General features: G+C 36.4%; 1 long non-coding RNA gene across 1 annotated transcript in view; it reads left to right on the top strand.

Annotated features, from left to right (window-relative positions):
* Positions 1–22,314, top strand: part of LOC147911748 (uncharacterized) — a 142,622-nt gene extending 120,308 nt beyond the window's left edge. Inside the window, exons 2-3 of the long non-coding RNA XR_015550459.1 lie at positions 19,429–19,525; positions 21,158–22,314. This is a non-coding gene — a long non-coding RNA (uncharacterized LOC147911748). The remainder of the gene's footprint in view (positions 1–19,428; positions 19,526–21,157) is intronic.
* Positions 22,315–22,906: the final 592 nt, after the last annotated feature.

The raw sequence follows: 22,906 nt of genomic DNA, 5'->3' as shown, positions 1-22,906 counted from the left end.
AGTATACGTTCTCAAAATCTGTTCCTCTTTTGCAAAATTGTTTAGGCTATTCCAAGTACTTTAAATTTTGCATAAATTTTAGAATCAATGTCTCAACCTATACCAACAAAAAGCCTGCTGGGATTTTGATTGTGATTGCATTGAATTTATGGATCAATTTAGACAGAATTGACTCTTAACCTCTGATACATTAACTTAGTATCTCTCTCCACTTATTTAGGTCTTCTTTAATTTATCTCAGCAATTGTTTTGTAGTTTTTAGTGTATAAGTATTGCACATATTTTGCTAAATTTATACCAAAATATTTCTTTTATTTGATCCTATTAGAAATTTTTATTTTAATTTCCAATGGTTTGTGGTTTATATGTAGAAATATAATTTATTTTTTATATTGATCTTGTATTCTTTGACCTTACTAAATCCAATTATTCTGGAAGCTTTTTGTAGATTCCTTATGATCTACATCAATGATGTAGAATTTTAATTATTCATTTCCAGTTTATATGTCTTTATTTTTTTTTGCCTTAATGAACTAGCTAGGTCCTCTAGATCCTAGATTAATTTTGAAGGTAGAGCCAACAGGATTTCCTGACAGATTAGATGGGGGATAAAAAAAAGGGTAAGAGTCCGAGATGACCACTGCAGTGCTTTTCAACTCTGGCTGCAGTTAGAATCACCTGAGGGAACTTTAAAAAAAATATTGATGCCCAGATTCACAACAGATCAATTAAATAAGGATCTCCAAAAGTGGGACCTGGGCATTGGTGTACTTTCTAAAGACCTCTGGAAGATTATAATGCGCACTCAGGCTTAAAGAAAACTGATCTACTGTTTTCTGTATTGTTATGAATTATTTTCTTATTTGGTGGGTATAATTGCATTTTTTAGTTATGGACTTCACTAAGTTAGTTATTCAGCATCACTTTTAGATTCTCTTTGTTGCCTCTTGGATTGATATTTTTCATAATTCTGGAATGTTTTCTCCAGGATGCTTTCAAAAAGGGCCACTGTGGAGTATCCTTTATGAAGCTGTTCAGGCCTGAGAATCTTTATTTCAACCTCACATTTAAATGACAGTTGAGTTGGAAATAAATTCTAGCTTCAGAATCCCTTTCATGTGATTCTTTAAAATATTACTTCATTGTCTCCTTGCGTATACTGCTTTTATTAAGTCTGATGTCAATGTGATTTATATTCTTTTGTGGATGATCTACTTTTTCCCTTTAGATATTTTATAATTTTCTCTTTGTCATTAATGTTCTAAAGTTTCCCCATAACATATCTAAGTGAGGGTGTTGGGTTTTTTTTGTCACTCTTTACTTTTTCTTTTATGTATACCTTTTAATATATAAAACATTTTATTTATTTCATGTTCATTGTCTGTCTCTCCTCACTACAGTGTCATCTCTAAGAGGGCAAGGATTTCACATGTTTGACTCACTGATGTAACTCAAGTGCCCCAAACAGTGCTTGGTGCATAGTAGATATCTTTAACTAAATGTTGAATGGATGAATAAATGGTGCATTACAGGTATTTTGTGACCATCTCATTTCATGGTAGGAAAATAATTCTTGGCTTCATTCAGATTGCAACTCTTTCAAAATTCCCTGTTTCCATACTGGAACTTTCTATTGTACTGGAACTTAAGGGACATACAGTGGCCATATCTCTCTTTTGACTATGGTTCAACCATTAGAAAAATATATATCAAAGCCTGCTCTATGTCAGGGTTGTGCTAGGTGCTGAGAATACAAGGTGATCAAGACACAGTGTCCCTGCCATCAACAAGCTCACAATCTAGCATGTAAGGCAGTCAATTATATGGATGATTACCATGAAGTATGGAAAATCTTAATAAATAGAAAGGAATAACTGGTTTCTTTAAGGATGTTAGATGAATGGGAGGAGTCAGTATTTCAAGTAGAGGGACTAGCATGTGTAAAAACGCAGAGTTGTGAATGAGCCTGGTGTGTTTGGGAAGTGTTAAGGGGTTTTGTTTGACTGGATGGTACATGGCATGGTAGGGTGGGTGGGAGTAAAACAGGGCTTAATAGTGATCTCAAGTGCAGTTCTATGTCCATAACTGTAGGGCTCCTGATGATGAAAGTATAAATTAGATTAGGAGGCAAGGATATTTCAAGTGTATTATTCTCTGAAATGTGTCAAGTTCAGTTATTACTTCTTGGTGGTTTAAACATCTGGTTCCCTTCTCTTTACGCCCAGGCAACAGTCCTATCTTTAGAATTTTCAGTCTCCCTTCTCTCGTGATTCGTAATTTTTCCACGGAAGAATTACAATGTATTTCTTTTTATTGTGTGTATCATGACTGAGCGATGACATGAGTCTGAGCCACCATTCGTTTTGTGAATAATGCTGTGTAGGCAATGGAGAATCATATGGATGGGGTATGTGGGGATATGTGTATGTGTGTGAAGGGATGTGGATAAGGAATACACATTTGTTCAATGAAAATCAGTTTTTATAATGAATTCATTAGGAAAGAGCTATTGCAAATTGCTTGTTGATTTACGTAGCTCTCAGATCAACTGAGAATTTTTTTTCAACTTCTGAGAAGCTCTCTGATGTGTATTCACTCTAAATTTGGAACTCATTCTTAACAAACATGGTCACCCATGCCACTGTCTATTACTTACAGGATGGTAGTTCAGTCAAATGCTGAAATGAGAACATTCAGGTATCATTCCCTTCTGAAAAAAATGATCAAAAGTGTACATTTTGGCCAAAAATATGCAGTTTTTATGGATATAATTTTGAACTCAAATTACTCCTAAAAAATAAGAATGTATACATGCTCAATTATTTCCAGAGATAATGTCTTTTACTGTCAAGACTTTGACACATTTTCACAATTTATTGTTCAGCTCAAGTTCTATCATCTAGTGAATTTGTCTATACACTAGAAGTGTCTATTCATCTAGTGAATAGACTGCTAAAAGTTACCTTTCGTTTTATTGAATGTTGACATGACTTTACATTTTTCTGTTATTTCTATCCATTTCTTTATTTAAACATATTTAGTTCTATCTTGCCACTGATTTTTTCATAAAATTTTAGGAATATTTTGAGATGATTTTAGATTTACAGAGAAGTTTTAAATATATTAGAGTGTTTTTATAGAACTGTCTGTAATGTGAACATCTTACATAACCATATGTATATATCAAAACTAAGAAACCAACATTGATACAATACTACTAACTAAACTACAGATTATTTGGATTACACCAGCTTTTTTACTAATGTCTTTTTTTCTGTTCCAGGATCCAATCCAGTATCCCACATTGCATCTAGCCATCATGTCTCCTTAACATCCTACAATCTGTGACAGATTCTCAGTCTTTCTTGTCTTTCATAACCTTGATACATCGGAAGAGTAGTGGTCAGGAAGCTTGGTCAATATCTCAATTTGAGTTTGACTGATGTTTTCTAATGAGTACATTCAGGTTATGGATTTTTGGAAAGAATACCACAGAAGCAATGTGCCCTTCTCATCGCATCATATCAGGGGCACATGATACAAACTTGCCTTATTACTGGTGATGTTAGCATTAATCATTTGGGTAAGATAGTGTCTACCCAGCCTCCTCATTGTGAAGTTACTATTTTTCGTTTTCGACACTCTTTTCATTGGAAACAAGTCACTAATATCCAGCTCACACTCAGGGAAGAGGAATTGAGCTCCAACTCCTGGAAGGAAAAGTATCAAAGAATTCCTATACATATGCTAAAGCCATCACAGTAATTAGTGAATTGAGGGTGAGATACTTTGAGACTGTGTGAATATCCTGTGTCTCCTTTTCTGATCCCACTATTTTTCACATTCAGTTGTGGATCATGCTTGCAGCAATTATTACTATAGTGTTCTAATGATGGTTTTCTATTTATTGGAATTTCTTTTTATAGAATACTTGTCCCTTCTCCCCCATTTATTTATTTATTCAATCATTTATTTATATCCATATGGATTTATTAACATTTATTTCATTCTTTAGGTTATAATGCAATACTATTATTTATTTTGTTGCTCAAATTGCTCAAGCTTTGATCATTGGGAGCTCTTTCAGATGGTACCTGCTTCCTTTTGACATGGCCACATCTTTTTTTTTTTTTAACTTTTCAAGCACTGCCTTACTTTCAGACTCTACAAGATGCTCCACGCTCATCTTATACTTTCCCTGATCCAGCCCTAGATCCAGGCATCTCTCCAAGGAGCCTCAATCCTTTTCATTAGGGAAAGGTATTTGGAAACTAGGATATAGGTGCTTGTTGTACTTGTTACTGCTGGACTGTCGTTACTTCCACCCTCTCCAGTGGGCAGGGTGGGAAATATATGTATGTATGCTAACTCCTGTATGCACGAACATTTATAGTCATTTCTGTATCTATCTGTCTCAGTGGTTCTCAACTGAGGGTATTTTCACAACTCCCCCAAGGGACATTTGGCAATATCTTGAGACATTTTTGCTCGTCACAACTAGGGGGATGCTCTTGGCATCTGGTGAGTAGACACCAGGGCTATTGCTAAATATTCTACAATATGCAGGACAGTTCCCCACAACAAATAATTATCTGGCCCAAAAATATAAATAATGCTGAGGCTGAGAAACCCTGAATATACATTAAAATATATACAAGTTCATATTGATATCTCCAACTGTGGTTCATGCCTAAAGGTTCATTCTAGCCTTCCTCCCTTGCTTATCTGTAAACTCTTTCTCCAATATTGAGAAATCTGGCTCCCATTATGCACAATATAGTTATGAAGAAGTTTCAAGATTGCTAATCTATACCCTTGTAAGAAAAAAAATACCAACTAGGGTAGGATGTGTATATACAGCTCTTTTTGCCTTTATCCTATCATATCCAGTCAGCTCCATATTTTCCCCACCCCTTTCAGTAAGTTATGTCATAATTTGTATTAAAATTAAACTCATTTGTCACAGTTTGCATTCAATTCTGGGATCCCTAACATCCGGGTTATTTTCCACTTTTCTACAAAAATTCATACAGTTAAGTTAATTCTTTGTGGTGTACAGTTCTATGGATTTTTATAAATGCATAGAGTTGTGTGTACAATGCCACAGTGTCATGCAGGACAGTTCCATCATCCTAAATATCACTTTGTACTCAATCCTACTGTCCTGTCAGAAGCCCTGGCAACCCTGATTTATTTTCCTTCCCTATAGTTTGCCCTTTTTTGGAATGCCAGTTCAGTCTAACTTCTTTAATCACTTAGCAAAATGCATTTAAAATTTATTCATGTTGTGTGAATCAATAGTTTGTTCTTTTAAAATTGCCAAATAGTATTTCATTGTATGGCTGTCCCACAGTTTGTGTATCCATCCACTGTTTGAAGGACATCTTGATTAGTTCCATTTTTTGGCAAAAGTGAACAAAGCTGCTACACACTTTTGCATACATATTTTTGTATGAATATAAGTTTCCACTTCACTTGGGTAAATATCTAGGGGTAAGATTGCTGAGTCATATGGTAGGTGCATAGTTAATGTTATAAGAAACTGCCAAATTGTTTTCAGAGTGGATGTAATATTTTCCATTCCTACCAGTAATGAATGAGCATTTCTCTTACTCAGCATTCTCAGGAACATTTGGTATTGTCAGGTTTATTTGTTTTAACCGTTTAAATAGATGTGTATGGATCTCTCATTGTGGCTTTAATTTGTGTTTCCCTAATGACTAATGATTTTAAGCATCTTTTCATATGCTTATTGCCGTTCATATATCTTCTTTGGTGAATTGTCCGTTCACATCTTATGTCCATTTTTTTTGAGTTGTTTGTTTTCTTATTGTTTTAAGAGTTTTTAACATATTCTGGATACAAGTCCTTTTTTTGATATGTGATTTCCTTCCAGTCTGTGACTTATCTTTTCATTCTCTTAACAGTGACTTTCACAGAGCAAAAGATTTTTTAATGAGACTTTTTATGTTGAGATAATTGTAGATTCTAATGCAGTTGTAAGAAATAATAAAGATCTTATATCCTTTACCTAATTTCCCCCAATGGTATAACCTTGCAAAACTATAGAACAACGTCATAACCAGAGTATTGATATTGATACAGTCAATAGAGAACACTTTTAACCACCACAAAGATCACTCATGTTGCCCTTTTGTAGTTATGTCCCTTCAAACCCCACCCCAACCACTAATTTCTTTTCTATTTCTATAATTTTGTCACTTCAAGAATGTCATATAAATGGAATCATATAATATGTAAGCTTTGGGGATTGGCTTTTATCCCAAAGCATAATTCTCTGGAGAGTCATTCAGGTTGTTGTGTGTATCAATAGTCCATTCATTTTTATTGCTGAGTAACATTCCATAGTGTGGGTTATCACAGTTTGTTTAATAATTCACCCATTAAAGGACCTCTGGGTTTCAATTTTTGGCTATTACAAAGAAAGCTGTTATAATCATTTGTGTACAGGTTTATATGTGAACATAAATTTTCTTTTCTCTGGGATAAACACCTCAGAGAGCAATTGCTAGGTCGTATGGTGGTTGCATTCTAGGTTTTTGAAAAAACTGTCAGATTGTTCTCCATAGTGGTTACACCACTTTACATTCCTACTGGAAATGTAAGTGTGATCCGGCTTCTCTACATCTTGACCAGAATTTGGTGTTTTCACTATTTTTTACTTTAGCCATTCTGATAGGCATGTAGTGATATCGAATGTGCATTTCCCTAATGTCTAATGATGCTGAGCATCTTTTCATATGCTTATTTGCCTTCCGTATATCCTATTCAGAAAAATGTCTGTTCATGTCTTTTGCTCATTTTCTAATCGGATTGTTTGGATTTTTTTTTTAACTGTTGAGTTTGAGATTTCTTTGTATGTTCTAAACATTAGTCCTTTGTAGAATATGTGATGTGCACGCTTTTTTTTCTCCCACTCTGTAGCTTGTCTTCATCTTCTTAACAGGGTCTTTCACAGAGCAAACATTTTTATTTTATTGACGTCTAATTTATTAGTTTTTTCTTTTATGGATCATACTTTTGTTGTCAAATCCAAGAAATGTTTTCCTAGCCCTCGATCCTAAAGATATTCCCCTATGTGTTTTTCTAAAATTTTAACATTTTTATGTTTTGCACTTAAGTACACAGTACAGTATGAGTTAATTTTTTATAAGGTGTGAGCTTCAAATCAAGGTTCAATTTTTTCTTTTTGCCTGTGACTGTCTAATTGCTCCAATGCAATTTGTTGAAAAGCCTATCCTTCCTCCATTGAATTACTATTGCACCTTTGTTAAATATCAGTTGAGCTTATTTGTGTAGATCTGTTTGTAGACTCTGTATTCTATTCTACTGATTTATGTGTCTATTTCTCTGCAATATCACACAGTCTCGATTACTCTAACTAAATACTATTTCTTGAAATTGGATAGACTGTTTCTTCCCACGTTATTCTTCTTTTCCAAAATTGTTTTAGCTATTATAACTCTTATCTTTTCATATAAATTTTAGAATAATCTTTTCTATATCTACAAAAAAATCTTGCTCGGATTTTCATAGGAATTGTATTAAATGTGTATATCAATTTGGGGATCAATGACACTTTTAGTATGCTGAATCTTTCAATCCATGAACACGATATGTCTCTCCAGATATTTAGGTCTTTGATTTCTTTCACCAATGTTCTATAGTTTTCAGCATGTTTTATATCTGTCTTGTTATATTTGCACATAAATATTTTTTTACCAATTGTAAATGGTATTGTATTTTTATTTCATTGTCTATGTTTTCGATACTAGTATATAGATATACAATTGATTTTTGTATATTTATCTTGTATTCTGTGATTTTGCTGAAATCACTATTAGTTCTAGTATCTTTTTTTGTAGACTTGGGATTTTCTATGTGGACAATCATGTCATCTGAAAATTGGTCAGTTTTACTTCTTCCTTTCAAATTGGTATGCCCTTTCTTTCCTTTACTTGCCTTATTTCACTGGCTAGCAATTCCTGCACTATGTTGATTAAGAGTGGTGAGAGTAGACATCTTTGCCTTGTTCCTGATTTTTGGAGGGGACAGGGAATTTTTAGTCTTTCATCGTTACATATAAAGTTAGCTCTAAGTTTTTCTATATGCGCTTTAAAAGTTGAGGAAGTTCCCCTCCATTCCTATTTTTATAAATTTTTTTTTATGAATGACTTCTGAATGTTATCAAATGATTTTTTCTGCCATAATTGATATAATCATGTAATTTTCCTTGTTAGCCTGGTAATATGATGGATTATATCAATTAATTTTAATTATTAAACCAGTATTGTGTCCCTGGAGAGGAAAAGTTTTTATTTTTGATTTTGATATTTAATTTGAAATTTTTAATTTAGAAAAACTCCAGTTTTTCGTGGATTGTACTTTTGGTGTTCTATCTAAAAACTCATTGCCAAAGTCACATAGATTTTCTCTCATGTTTTCATTTGGAAGTTTTATAGTTTTATGTTTTGCATTTATTTCTGTAATACATTTTCAGTCAATTTTTGTATAAGATGTAAGGTATGTGTCTACATTTATTTTATTTATTTTTTTTGCATATGGATGTCCACTTGTTCCAGCACCGTTTGTTGAAAAGACTGTACTTTCTCCACTATGTTGGCTTTGTACCTCTGTCAAAAATCACATGACTCCATCTGTGTGGGCCTATTACTGGGCTCTGTATTCTCTCCCATCGATTTGTGTCTGTTCTTTCACCAACACCACACTGTCTTTATTATTGTGACTTCATAGCAAGTCTTGTAATTGAGCACTGTAATTCCAACTTTATTTTTTCAACATTGTTTTTTAGCTATTCTACTACTTTCACCTTTCCAAATAAATTTTAGAATCAGTGCCTTGAGCATCATATGAACTCAGTGAGAGTGTGCTTCTTTGGTGATGACAGCTTCCATTCGTTGAGTGGTTACCATAGACCGGGAATTCAAGTCCTTTAATTTTCATATTAAACTAGTACGATAGGGAACTAATTTTAATTTTCATTACACACATGTGAAAACTGAGGTTCAGAGTAGTTAAGTATCTCGCTCAAATTCATGCAACTTATAGGTGATTGCCAAGAGCTGAGGCAAGGTGTTGCAAACTGATATAAGGCAGTTTGGTAGTTCAACAATTGTCAGATTGTTTTGGAAAATATCGGAGACCTTATGACTCTTCTACCTGGTGGTAAATTGCAAAGAAAGCAAATCTCAGGTATATACAAGCATTAGTGAGCAGGCCCAAATTGTTCCGCCACCTGTTCCTGAGGACATGGTGAAATCTCACTGTGTCCTCGGGCACTGTGCCCATTAGTAATCTATTGCCTCTCCGCTCCAAACCCGTCTTTCCTTGCCTACTTCGTGACACTGGAGTTTGACTCTGCAGACTAGATTTCTCCTTTGCCACCTGTTAAGCTCTGCCAATAGGGTGTACTGGATAGAGACTACAAGGTGGGAGCTAGAAGAAGAGACTTTTTCTTCTTCTACTGTGCTGTTTTCCATGTGGCAGCAAGCAAATCAATGTATGGGGAGGCCCATCAGCCTTCACAGTTCAGCAGTGGGCTCCCTCTGGCAAATTTCTTCATCTCCAGAGTAGCAGGCTGCTCTCATACTTCAAAGGCAGGCATCCTCGGGCAAGTTTCTTTGTCACCACAGTGGCTGCAGCTCTCACAGTTCCCCAGCAAGTACTCCCCCACCAATTTCTTCATTATCACAGAAGTGCAGCATGCTTGTGTGCCAGCTACCACCTTTCCTCAGAAATCTGAAGCTCAGCCTTGCAGGGGCTCTGCCTCTAAGTATCTAAGTTCTTTTCTTATTCACTTTTCTCTCAGCATTTGCTACCTCTGTACATCTTGGAATTCTCTTTTACCCCTTTTAACAGTTAACTGCTGTTTATCTAATTAATAATTCTTTAAATTTTCCATGGTCAAATTATTAATGTGAATTCCCTCTCCTGACTGGACCCCCAGGCACTCTATCAATTGCCTTATATGAAAGGGTTTTTCCAAGGCCAGCACAATGGTATCCTGACAGCAAGAACAGCTAACTTCTAGTCAGATCATACATCAGAAGCCTCCTTTTGTAGCAGGACTCTGGACCAAATGGAGTTGGTTCAGGAGTTAGGATTATACTCTTCATGGGTTATTAGATCTTGTTCAGTCAAGGATGAATGAACTTATATAATCTTTCTATTCAACCACATATTTTGAACAACATTCATTTTGTCAATGATAACTTTCTAAAACCTTTTATGCCAATTAGCAGTCTCTGGTATAGATTTAAATAACACTATTTGAAGCACTTGCTCTAGTCCACTTTGGAGTGTAGACTCCTGATGTAGGGGCCTTAAAATATCTAAAGCTCACTAAGCAGTACTGGTATGTGTATTCCTGATCAGGAAACTGTATATGGTAGCTAACTGCCCCTAGGTATAGATTTAATGCTACCTGACATAGTCATGTGCATCAACCTGTTTATACCAAAATATTTTAAAATAACTCACCATAGCAAGTCTCCTGTTTAACACTATGCTTGACAGCATATCGATATCGCAATGACTTGAGTCATCTAAACTGGCTGAGAACAAGGTCCATTTCTGCATATTTCTTTGTCTATATCAAGAGCCCACAAACTAGAGCCCAGTTGGGCCAAAGCTGGCCCAAGCCATGTTTTTCTAAAGGTTTATTGGATCATATCCATGCCCATTCCTTTACATTATCATTTTTGGTTGGTTTTGTCTAAAATGGCACGGTTCAGTTGTGAGCGAGTCATAAAGTCTAAAATATTTATTATGTGGCTCTTTATAGAAAAAGTTTATTGACCTCTGATCTAGAGTCATGTTTAGAAAAAAGATCTTGATTTTGATGATTATTGTAAGAGCACTGAAGGCCACCAGGTTTCTTCATTGAAGATGGGAAGGAATAATGGTGAAACCGTTAAGTGTAGACTTCATTCATTTCTAGTTCCCATTATCAACAAATAATGGAAAAGCTCTAAAGTGACAAAACAGATTCGATCTGGAAAATCCTTACAGATATTGCATGCCTTCATTTTCAGAAGTGGAATTTAATAGTCAAAAGTATCTTACAGAAAGGCAGTAGTGGCATTGAGCTTGCTGACTTTTACTTAGTACATTTCTCTTTACACTACACAGTGTATCTCCAACTGGAGCTCCTACCCCCTGAGGATACACGAAACCATGAAAAGAGAAATATCGTGCATCAACCTAGCTCTGCCATCTCCTAGCTTTGTGACCTTATGCAAGTTGCTTAACCTCTCTGTGTCTTAGTTCATCATCTGTAAAATGGGCCATTGTAGGTATGAGTTAATTAAGGTGAAGTGTTTGAAACAGTGCCTGGCACATAGTGAACACTCATTAAATATTAGCTATTAGTAGTAGTAGTCTCAAAGTATTATTATTATCATCATCATTAGTTCCAATTATACATGAAGATTTGGAAGAAAAAAACTTTATAAAAAATTTGAAACAAATATGAACATGTTCCTTACTAGAATGCAAGGTTTGTATGAATTTAGAAGATAAAATATGAGACATCAAAGCAATATATTCAATTCTGCTCCATGGTGGGGGAACTTGGCTGGGAAATTTGGCGAACCTCTGTGCTCTATCCTGTGGTTTCTCATTTCTGTCTGACCACAAGTCCTCTGACTCCAGTGTCTGTGTGACTCCTGCCTCACTGGAGGGGCTTCATGGCTCTATAAATTTACATTTCCCTTTGGAGCTGCTTGGGGAGAAGCTCTCTGTATCTGTTAAAGTGAGCTGACTGAAAAATTGTGACTGTTGTTTTCCAAGAAATTTGCCTAATGAAGGAACTCACCTAGAATTTTGCACTTTAACTTAGAAATGATGCAGAACCATCCCATTCTTCTTCTGGTGCTGGTTTCTTAATTATATACTGCAGGAGAAACACGGGGTGAATAGGCGAGGCCTCTTGAGCCCATTATGGCAACACGATGTAGGGAGTGAGTTGCCTTGTTACTGCTTGTTCCAAAACTTCTCATTAATGTGATTAATATGGATAGAGCTGTCAACACTCATTTTCTCTAAACAATACAACAAGCCTAACCTTGTACCTATGAGGCTAACAGCTTGAGAGGCAGATGAGATGAAAGTGGGATCTCATTAAAATCGAGTATATTATAATTTTTGAAATTAGAAACTCAAGATATATTGCATTAACATGACTAAGTTTGCCATTTGACTAAATAAATCACAAATTGGTCAGTTTTGGAAATGTCTAGACATAGCCTTTCAAGATTGGGACAAATTGTCCCCAAAATGTTTCTTGATATTCTAGGAAGGATGTGAGGGTAGAAAAGATCATGGGGGAATATGGAATATGGACTGGCAATCCAGGCTCAGCATTTGAGCCTACGTTTCTCTTTGAAGAGAGAGGCTGCTTGTAGCACAATACGTTGGGAAGCTGAAAACTGCTCTTGGCTTTGCCTCCCATGAACTGTAGGTATGCTTTTGGATTAATGGCTATTTGAGAGTGTGTGAGTATAAAACAAAAAATCCAGGCCACGGGTGAGGGTGTTGAAAACCATAGCCGATCGTAACTCTAGGGGAGAGACTTTCTTCTTCTACTTGCTTTCTGCAAACCATGGAAAGTTACTGCAAGAGTAGCAGTGAAGCCATCATAGTGGTAAATAGAAAAAAATAATCAGTATGTAAGATGGTTTGCTTTTAACAATGTATCTATGACAGTGTATTTGCTTGTTCTTTAAGGTGTTTAGAAGAACCAGGGTTAGCCTGACAGAAAACATGTTGGAGGTAGCAATGGCGATATTTTGGTGGTAGTAGTGGTGGCAAGACTCTTTGGATTCCTGCTTATTGAATTATAGTCTTTGGCATGATGGCATGGTCTAGCAGGCCCTCATAAATCAAGCAAGTTCTGGTGGCAGTGGTAGCATTATCCACTGTCAAGGGGGCGTACCAGATTTGCAAGTTAAGTGGCCAAGTGGGAGCTACCAGAAATGAGGAGTGGGATTATCCCAGTAGGAATGACTCTGGGGTGGACAGAAAGGGATTCTCATGGTGACAAAATGGGTGCTCAGAGTAGTTATTTTTACTTTTAAAAGTAAGAGTATTTGATCCTAGGCTGTTGAAGTGGTACATAGCTGTTACTAAGAGAGAGAAGACATAAGAAAGGAATTCTAAGCAGCAGAAGCAACGTGTATGAAGGCATCTGTAAAGCCATTTGAATGATCTCACAATGTCTGCATTATTATCCCTTATGTGCTGATGGGGGAACTGAGATTCATTAAGGTTAAGTCGCTTCTTCTGAGGTCAAGCATCTAGTGAGTTGGTAGAACAGGAATTCTAGCTCAGATGTCGAACCACAAGGCCTGTGCTCTTATCACAGTGTATGCCTTCCAGATGTGATATTGGTTGATGGACCCAATAATCAAATATGTCAACATTTCAGTTTTCAGACAGCAATTTTGACATTGTGTAGCCATAAACAAAGGCAAGTTTGCCAAGAATCTGACAGGCTTACCTGGGCTGGTAACAAGGCTTCTAAGTCTATCCAAATCAGCTAAAAGCAAAATGCCTCAACTCTGAGGACCCTTACTCTTCATACAATCTGTAGAAGATGCCTGATAATTTGCAAGTCACCATTTACTATCTTCTTATTATGTATATAAAGTCTGTCTCAAAAAAAACTCTAGAACTCGGTGCCTGGCATGTAGGTGTTATTCAATAAATATTATAGTTGAATTGAATGAAAATAAATCCCTGCCTACTAGCACTATGTCTACACACAACAGTATTTTGAATTTATTTGCATTTAAAAAAAATTCCATGTTTAATGAGAAAAAAACCCTGGTTCATTGGACTTCAATTTGATGAATTTTTCCTCCTTTAGTTGGTGCTTCTATCATTCTATAAAAACTGCCAAAACTGTGTGTGTGTGTAGGAGGGGGTGGCTAAGCAAATTGAAGAAAGGAGGCTACAGCCAGATAAAATACAGCTTGCCTCGGCAGTTGAGGAGAGAGATTTCCGTATGCAGCTCGTGTAATGTTTCTAGGTACATTTTATTCAGGACAACTGCTCTGCGGCTGTCAAGATTTGGCTTTTCCCCTGGATGTTAATCATGGCAAAAAGATTTTCCTTCCTAAAAATAGAAGACTAAGGTGGCAGCGATGTAATTTAGGATTCCATCCAACTTTTGATGAGAAACTGTTTCTACACAGCACTACATAGACACTTTGGGGGAAATGCAGTAGTGCTCAGGGTCTCTGGCATTAACACATTCTACTCACCAAGCATTTCATCCAAAACTTGCTTTCTATTGTGAGCACTGTGTGTGTGTGTGTGGGGGGGGGTGGATATCTCTTATACAAGCCTTTTACTGGCTACTGCAGAGTCTATTTTGAAGATTCAACTATCAAATAAATTAGAGCTCTGTTCAACTGGAATGGCCAAATGCAGGTGCTGATTTGGGCCCTGATTCATTTCAGATCAGCCACTGTTGTCCTTAAGGCAGCCTCTTCTCTCTGTTGTAATGGAACGATGTAGATCTGTTTCCAGCATCCTCTCCTAAGGAAGATCCTATATAGGTGATAAACTGGCTTAATTTTTAAAAACTTTTTACTATGGAAAATTCAGGCATATACTAAAGTAGAGAAAATAGTATAACAAACCTTCGTATACTCACTCTCCCTCTCTACCAGATTGTTTAAGGGCAAATCCTAGACACCAAACCACTTTATTCATAACTACTTCAGTATGTATCTCTAAAAGATAAGCATCCTTTTTGTAAGACATAATCACAAGACCATTTTCACACTTAAAAATGCAATGATCATTCTTTCATATCACCAGTTATCCAGGTAGTGTTCATATCTGGATGAATTTGATGAAGATTTTTCCTTAACCTCCATTCTCTTTCAGGTCCCTTTGGGGGTTTTCTCTAACCCTTATGAGCTCAGCTCCAATGATATATAATACGATGGAGAATTTCATTCACCAGAAATTCTCCATGAGTATTCTTTATGGTAAAAAAACGAAACAAAACAAAACAGTGAAAGAAGAATTATACCTCTCAAGAGGCTTTGTGCCTTTACCTCCATTGTGATGAAGAGCAAACCACGGAAGCTTCTAGGGTCTCTGGACATCTGTTGGTACAGTGGGGCCAGTGGTTGGGAGCATAACACCAGTGGCCATTCTAGGTATAGGTTAGGGTTGCCAGATTCAGCAAATAAAAATACAGAACACCTAATTAAATTTGAATTTCAGATGAACAGAAAATAATATTTTAGTGTACATTTATCCCAAATATTGCATAGGACACACATATATCAATAAAAAGTCATTGTTTATTGGAAATTCCAATTTAACTCTGTCCTATATTTTACCTTGCAACCCTAAGACACAAGTGGCAAAATGGATTTAGCACAGAGGAAGAAATACCTAGAAGAGCACATGAGGCCATGGCTTCTTGATGAGTTTGTTTGTAGGAGCCAAAGGGCATGAGAGAAACGGAGAGGACAGGAGGTTTTATAGGTGTTTGGGGGGTTATAAATTGTAGCTTTTTATTTTATTTATTGATTTATTTTTAAATTTTATTTATTTATTTTTCCCCCAAAGCCCCAGTAGATAGTTGTGTGTCATAGCTGCACATCCTTCCAGTTGCTGTATGTGGGACGCGGCCTCAGCATGGCCGGAGAAGCAGTGCGTCGGTGCGTGCCCGGGATCCGAACCTGGGCCGCCAGCAGCGGAGCGCACGCACTCAACCACCAAGCCACGGGGCTGGCCCGAATTGTAGCTTTTTAAATGCTTTTTGAAATAGATGAGTAAAATTCAGAATTACATTTTGAAACGTAATGGGTTGCTGAGTTATGTTTCTTTGAATGTGACACCACTCTGAGACTGAGTCACAATTCCAAATGCAAGTTTGTTGCCTCTCCAGGAAAGGTTGAGCTCCCTCAGAGTGGTTTCTGGGATGATCTCCTTTTTTTGCAGAATCATAGTAGGGTAAACAAGATAGTATTTTGTTATTCGCTTAGGCACTCTGAATGCTCTTATTCTTTTCAGTTCACTCCACCTTTCTAGTCCCTGCCACAAACTTATAATATGTGCCTGGTCTATTTATTCAGTGGCAAACAAGAAAACTTTAATCTGATTTCCATTTTTCCTCTGAACTTCAAACAGAGAAAGTAATTAGTATAAAACCACCAGGCATGACACCTATATAATACCTCACTTGCAGGACCTATTACAAGGTCCTGATTTTCTAGGTGGGCTGTAGAAGAGCCATTTGGTCAAGGTCTGAAACTCACAAATGGCCTCAAATTTAGGCTTTTGACATAGTTCCAAAAGATATTATACATACAGGTATATTGCGTGTATGCTATAAATTTTAAAAGCACTCCAATTCTTATAAATATGTTTTGGCACTTCTTAGTTTTTAATATACCTAGAATGTCAAAAAATAGAAATGGTAAAAAAAGAAGTGTCTCAGGACTCCCTTTGTCTTTGATTGGCTCTGCTCATTGGTAATGAAGAAAGATCATATGTGATTTCTAAGTCTTTGTGTACATAGTATTCTACAGTTTGCAAAAGTCTTAGGTATAACTCTTCATTTGTATAGCATTCCACAGTTCATGAAGCCTTTTCATATTTGGTTCATGGCTCATTGGGTTCCTGTAATAGTTCAGTGGGGTAAGCATAGCACAGATGAACAGATTAAGAAGTTAAGCCATTTGCTCTTGGTTATATAGCTTGTGGGTGGCAGAATCCAGACAAGACCCCAGTTGTTTGCTTCTTAGTTGATTTTCTCATTGTACCACACTGTCTTGGGTTACAAGATAAGAAAAATAACATATTTTTAATACACACATTCTGACTTTAAGCGCCATTTGACAGTTGTGGACTTAGATATTGGTTAATTGCAGCTTATTTTTTTCCCTTATTTTAAATAGTGAATCAATTTAATGAGAGAATTGTGGGAACTATGATTTCAAATCAAAATGAAAACAGATATTATTTTAAAAAGAAACATTTTTTCCCTTATTTTAAAGACCCCCTTTCCCATCAGAGTGTCATTTCCAAAAACATTCATGAAAATGAAATACATCACAAGCAAAGCATTTGCTAGCCATTTACTCTTTGGAATATATTTTTCAGACCTTTGCCTCATTGTGAAATATCAAGCCAATTGCTGAATGCCATTCAAAATGAAAAGTTCATTATTTTTCTGGCCCTGCTATCTTCAGAATAACCGGAAGCAAGAATGATGCAGAAATTGAATCAACTTATCTAGGGAATGCACCTGTTTTTCACATTTTAATGTCACTTATTATGACTTTACAAAGAGTGAAAGACTTCACCAATGGAATGGGTGGTTTTCTAGAGCAAAGTTCTTAGTTTGCGTAAGAGAGTTTTAAGGAAATAAAATAATGAATTAACATAAAATTCTCTTGGAGAAATGACGGAATTTTTCCAAAGAGCTGATTTTGCCTTTAAAATTCTTTTCATATTTGCATTTCAATCTGAATTCTCATTTGAGTGTTAAAACCTAGTGAATGACAATTCCAGCTCATGGCAGTGAGTCTCTGGTTCACAGCATTTCAGAATATCGTCTGTCACTGCCAGGGAAGAGACAGTTTCCTAGATGCTAATACACAGATCTAGGATTAGAGCTCTCTGAGTCATTATCTACCGAATTAAGGCTAAACTCTCTGGATAGAGAGGACAAACCCCACTTGTTGTAGTTCCCAACCAGTGGGGATAGGAATAGGGTGATGAAGAGCTGCCATAGAATTAATCAACACTAATGGTAGTTGATTAGAGTGGAGGGAATGTAGCAGAGGGACACTGTGGAATGTGGGTTGATTGAGCATGGGACTAACCGAACACTGTATTCCAAATTTGAACTTTAATATCATGGTGGGGAAGGAGGAAGGAACACTATTCAATCCCAGTCCTAGCTGTATAGTCAATATTAGCCTTGTCTGGTCCTGGAAGTGGCTAAAGAGGCCTCCATTTCTTAGAAAAGGCATATACTTTAAATGTGTTTCTAGCTTAAAATTTGGCCTTGGTCCTCTATTGAAATATCCACTTAGTCATGAGGATGTTACCAAGAAAGGAAACAAAGTATAATACTCCTTTCCTCATTATTGAAAGGATAATAGTGATGCCCAATATATCATGGATAGAGGAGGAAATTGGATTCTATTTCTAATCCATTGTTAATGACTTAACTTCACAAAAATACTTATCTTCATTATAACTACTTTTGCGTTAATTGTGGAAGCAACGAAGTAAGTCTTACTGTGATAACCAATCATTCTACATGACACCTTTTAATTCTGTAATTCATTGATCCTCCTGAAGTCGAGAATTTGAAACAAAGTTTGGCAGTAAGCAGTTAACTTAATTAGAATTGTCTTAGCTTAATGACTGTAGTGAATAGCTTGGAAATCTTCAAGAATAGAATATGTAATCATCACAACTGTATATAGATGTTTACTTGACTGTAAAGACTAGGCCAATTGATAACTCTGGTTTAATAGTTCAAGTATTTATTGAGCATTTATTATGTGCCAGGCACTTCTCTGACTCTTTCTATATACAAGTTTCCTGGTGGGGAGAGGAATAAAAAGCACCTGCTTGAATTCAGTTTAAAAAAACCATGTGAAAGAAGACCAAGAAGATTGAATCTTGTCAAAAGGCAAGCTGATTTACAAACCACCAGTTGTATTCAGTCAATCAACTGTTAATTGGCTATTTTCGAAACAACTGAATGTAATCGGCTTAAAATCACAAACAATGTGAAGGTGAACTGGTTGGTATAGACATGGTCTACTTCACTTCTGATTCTTTATATTGTTCCTTTACATTCCAAATAGAGCAGGAAAACACCTTTTTGACCAGATTACATGATATATACATCAGTGTCTTAAAGTTTCTGATGATTTTTGAAAACATATGCAATACACAAATATTCTATCTCAATGACAAACTCTTTTTGAGCTGAAATGCTTCATTATATTTGATTTTGCACATTGTGAAAGTATAATTTTCCTGTTGAAATACCAAAGTTAATATTTGGAAATAAGGATACTTCCCCAAGTGACCTAACAAACACTGATGTAAGGCCTACTTTTGAGCTCAGTACTCTGCTAGGTGCTGCATACTGGACAGGTTAATTTTCCTTATTGGTGCATTACAATGACTTAAGTGAAGTAGCCAGTCTGGTATTTATTATTATGTTTTTCAGATCATGGAGAAGAAATCACCATTCTATTTAATAGAGAAAGAAGTATAATTAACTTTGGAAGTAGCTTTTCCTTTTAACAACTCCTAATTCCTTTCTGAGAAGGAAGGATTAAGAGGCCACAGGTAATGATTCTAACAGATATCTCTCATTTCTTTTACTAGGAAGAGCTCACGGGACTGGACTTTGGAGTTGAGCATCAAAGAGGACCTAGGATGCATCCATGCTAGAAAAGAGCACAGAACCTTAGGTTGTGGAAAGGTATTTAAAGCTCCTTTTCCTGACTTCATTTCACAGTGAGGAAAATTGAGATCTAAGGAGAGAAGAAAACTTGTATGAGATAATCCAGCAAGTTAGTTTGTAGGAGAGTTGGACTAGAACCTGAGTGTCTGATCTTTAGTCCAGTACTCTTTCACCCAACACACCGCACCCACAGCGGTAAAATCCAGATAAGTCTGACCAGCGTGATGAGTTCTTCTGGCTTATTGAAGATGTGAGACCATGCATCTGTGATTTATCATGTCTGTACATTATTTATTCTTTAAGAACTCAAATTGTAGTCAATTTTACATTTAGAATGAGTGGCTTAGTGTGTACTAGGTGAGGAAGTCATTGGAATGGGAAAATGCTAGAGAAGAGTGAAAAGGGAACAATCTCAATCTTTGAAAGAGAAACCTCTTCTTTTCCTTTGGGTTAGGGCATTGGGAATTTATCAACAGGGGAAATATAAACACTTCAGAAATATTCTGTTCTCATTCTCTTCTGCCACAGTTGTTCACAAGGAAAAGCCAATCCTAGGTATCTAGATAGGTGCCAGGAGGACAAGTCCTTCAACTTTCCAATCAAAGTTTTCCAGCAATGAGGGGGGCATAAAATAACTCACTCTGATGAGCACCCACAAAGAGCTCCTTCTCTGGGTAATTGGCTTCCTGGAAGGTGAATTGGTGTTCATTTAGCAATCCAAGACCAAGTGAGCCCTGGCCAAGGGAAAATGAAATGTAGCACATTTAGTGCTAAATTAAAGACAGGATCCACAAGCTGAGAGCCCACGTGAATCAGAGACATGAATCACAAAGCCTGTTCTGTTTATGGCAAATTGGCCCTGAAGACAAATAAAAAAAATCAATCATTAATTTTCATGCTTTGCTTTTGATAGACTTTTTCATTTGAAGGCAATTACTATTATAATAACAATCATGACACCTTATAATTTTACTTTGCAAAGTGCTTTCCTGTCTACTCCTCATAATTTTAATTTCTCTAAGTTCAGAGGGAAAATGACTTTTAAAAATTGATGCAAAATGATTCAAAGAAAATCTAAAGATATACTAAAGCTTCAATTCTATAGTGCCTAGCCTAGAGTGATCATGTTTAAACCAGTATGGATGACATTAATCAGAATCCAGAATTTTTATGGGTTATTTGGGGTGATGCTGGCTGAGAAAAGGTAATGCGTAGCCTTGTGAATTGTAGTGTAAAGATTACAAGTAACTTGTATGTTTGTCAGTGGTACATCAGTTAAACAGCAGTAACTGACTACCTCCTAGTCAGTAGTTACATGTGCTAAATTCTGAAGATTAAAATTTAAATAAGATGTTGCCCATACCTTTGAGAGAGGAAGGATATACTCAGTAGAATGAAGAGCAGATACAGAGGCCCAGAGAAATGAAACAGAATGGTTTGTCTGATGAAATACAAGAGTTCACTCTGGGCAAGTCCTAGAGTAAAAGGGTGTAGAGGGGGTGAAGGAGTAACAGAAGATGAGTCTAGGGCCAGATTATGGGGAGACTTGTGGGTTTTGATGAGGCACACAGATGTCAAGCAGGAAGGCAAATAGACAACACTATGGGATTTTAAGAAGGAAAGTGATATGAGCTGATTTTTCTTTTGCAGCACGACCACTTAAGCGACCTGTGAATGAGAGTTGGATGGAGTCCAAGTTTAGAGATTATGATAATAATCCAGTGGAGAGATGATGAGGACTTGGGCTATGGCAGTAGCAATGGAGAAGAGCAGGAGAGGATGGATTTGATGAGCTCCGAGAATATTGATAACTGAATATGGGTGGGTGAGGGAAAGAGAAGTGTCAAAGTATCAAGGTAACCCAGCAAGTGGTACCATGTCCAAATATCAACTCTGTATTTTACGTCCAAATCTGCTCCTATCTCAGTCTACCCTGTGTCAGTAAATGACAACACCATCTTTCCAGTTACTCAGCTTCAAACTATGAGGTCATCCTCGACTTCTCTCGTCTCGTTCCCCACATCCCACCTGGCAGTCAATTTTGTTGGTTCTACCTTCAAAACATACACAGAATCTGACCATTTCTCACCAACTCCACTGCTTCAACCCTATTCCAAGCCATCATCATCTCTTACCTGGACTATTGCAATAGCCTCCTGACTAGTTTCCTTGTCCCTACTTCTGCTCCAGAGCATATATCCTCCAACAAATCATCCAGAGTGATTCATTCAAATATAAGCCAATCTAATCAAGCAATTATTTCTAATTTCCAGTTTACAAAGAAACAGGTGATGGAGGAATAAGTTAAATCACACAAGAAAATGATTAGAGAAAGCTCTTCAGGGTAACTGGCTCAGGCTCTTCAATAAGTTAATGCCATAGGAAAAAAAGATGGGGGTAGGAGATCTGTTCTACATTAAAACGTATGTAAGAAGCCTAACAATCAAATGCAATGCGTGGTCCTTGATTTAATTCCGGTTTAAACAAAACCACCATAAAAAAAATTATGGGGGCGATTAGGGAAATATGATTATCAACTGGGGATTAGAACTGTTAGTTTTGGCAGGTATGATAATGCATAGAGTGATTATGCAAGAAAATGTTTTAATTTTTAAATATATGTATATTGAAGTATTTTGGGATAAAATGTCATGATATCTATACTTTAAAATACTTAAATAAAGCATACACAAAACAAATATGACATAATGTTAACATTTGTTAATTCTAGGTAATGGGTATATGGATACTTAATTGTGTTATTCCCTTTACTTTTCTGTATATTTTTAAATTTTTGTGTCAAGAAAAGTAGGTCATATCTGGTACTCCTCTTCTTAAAAACCATCCAATGGCTTCCCATACCACTCAGAGTAAAATTTAACCTTTTTACCATGATCTGACCCTTACTATCTCTCAGATCTCACTTTCTACCACTCTCCCCCTCACTCACTCTGTTCCAAGAACACACATCTCCTTGCCAAATACAGTTCTACCTCCTGGCCTTTGCATCTGCTTTCCTAGTTGCTTGCATCACTCTTCTCGCAGATGTCCACGTGGCTCGGCTCAAAGCTTCTCTTTATTTGGGTTTCTATTTTCCTTAATAGTGAAATCTTTCCAGACCACCCTTTACAAAATATCATCCCTTCCATCAACTCTCCCTGTGCCTTTATCTGGCTTTATTTTTCTTCTTAACATTTATCACCACCTGACATCATATGTTTGTCTGTTTATTGTCTGCCTCTCCCTACCTCACCCAGAACACAGTAAAATGTAAGCTCAATACGAACAACAATTGGCCTTTTTTTATTGCAATCCTTGGTGAATGGGCAGGAATGGAATAAACATTTGTGGAAGGAAATTATGAGTAGGAAATGCTGACTTGGTGGCAAGACTAAATTG

This window comes from Ceratotherium simum, chromosome X (genome assembly GCF_057802395.1).
Source record: "Ceratotherium simum simum isolate JZ-2026a chromosome X, ASM5780239v1, whole genome shotgun sequence".
Taxonomy (NCBI): domain Eukaryota; kingdom Metazoa; phylum Chordata; class Mammalia; order Perissodactyla; family Rhinocerotidae; genus Ceratotherium; species Ceratotherium simum.
Note: the sequence above shows the minus strand (reverse complement) of the source record. Positions and strands in the feature narration are given on the sequence as shown.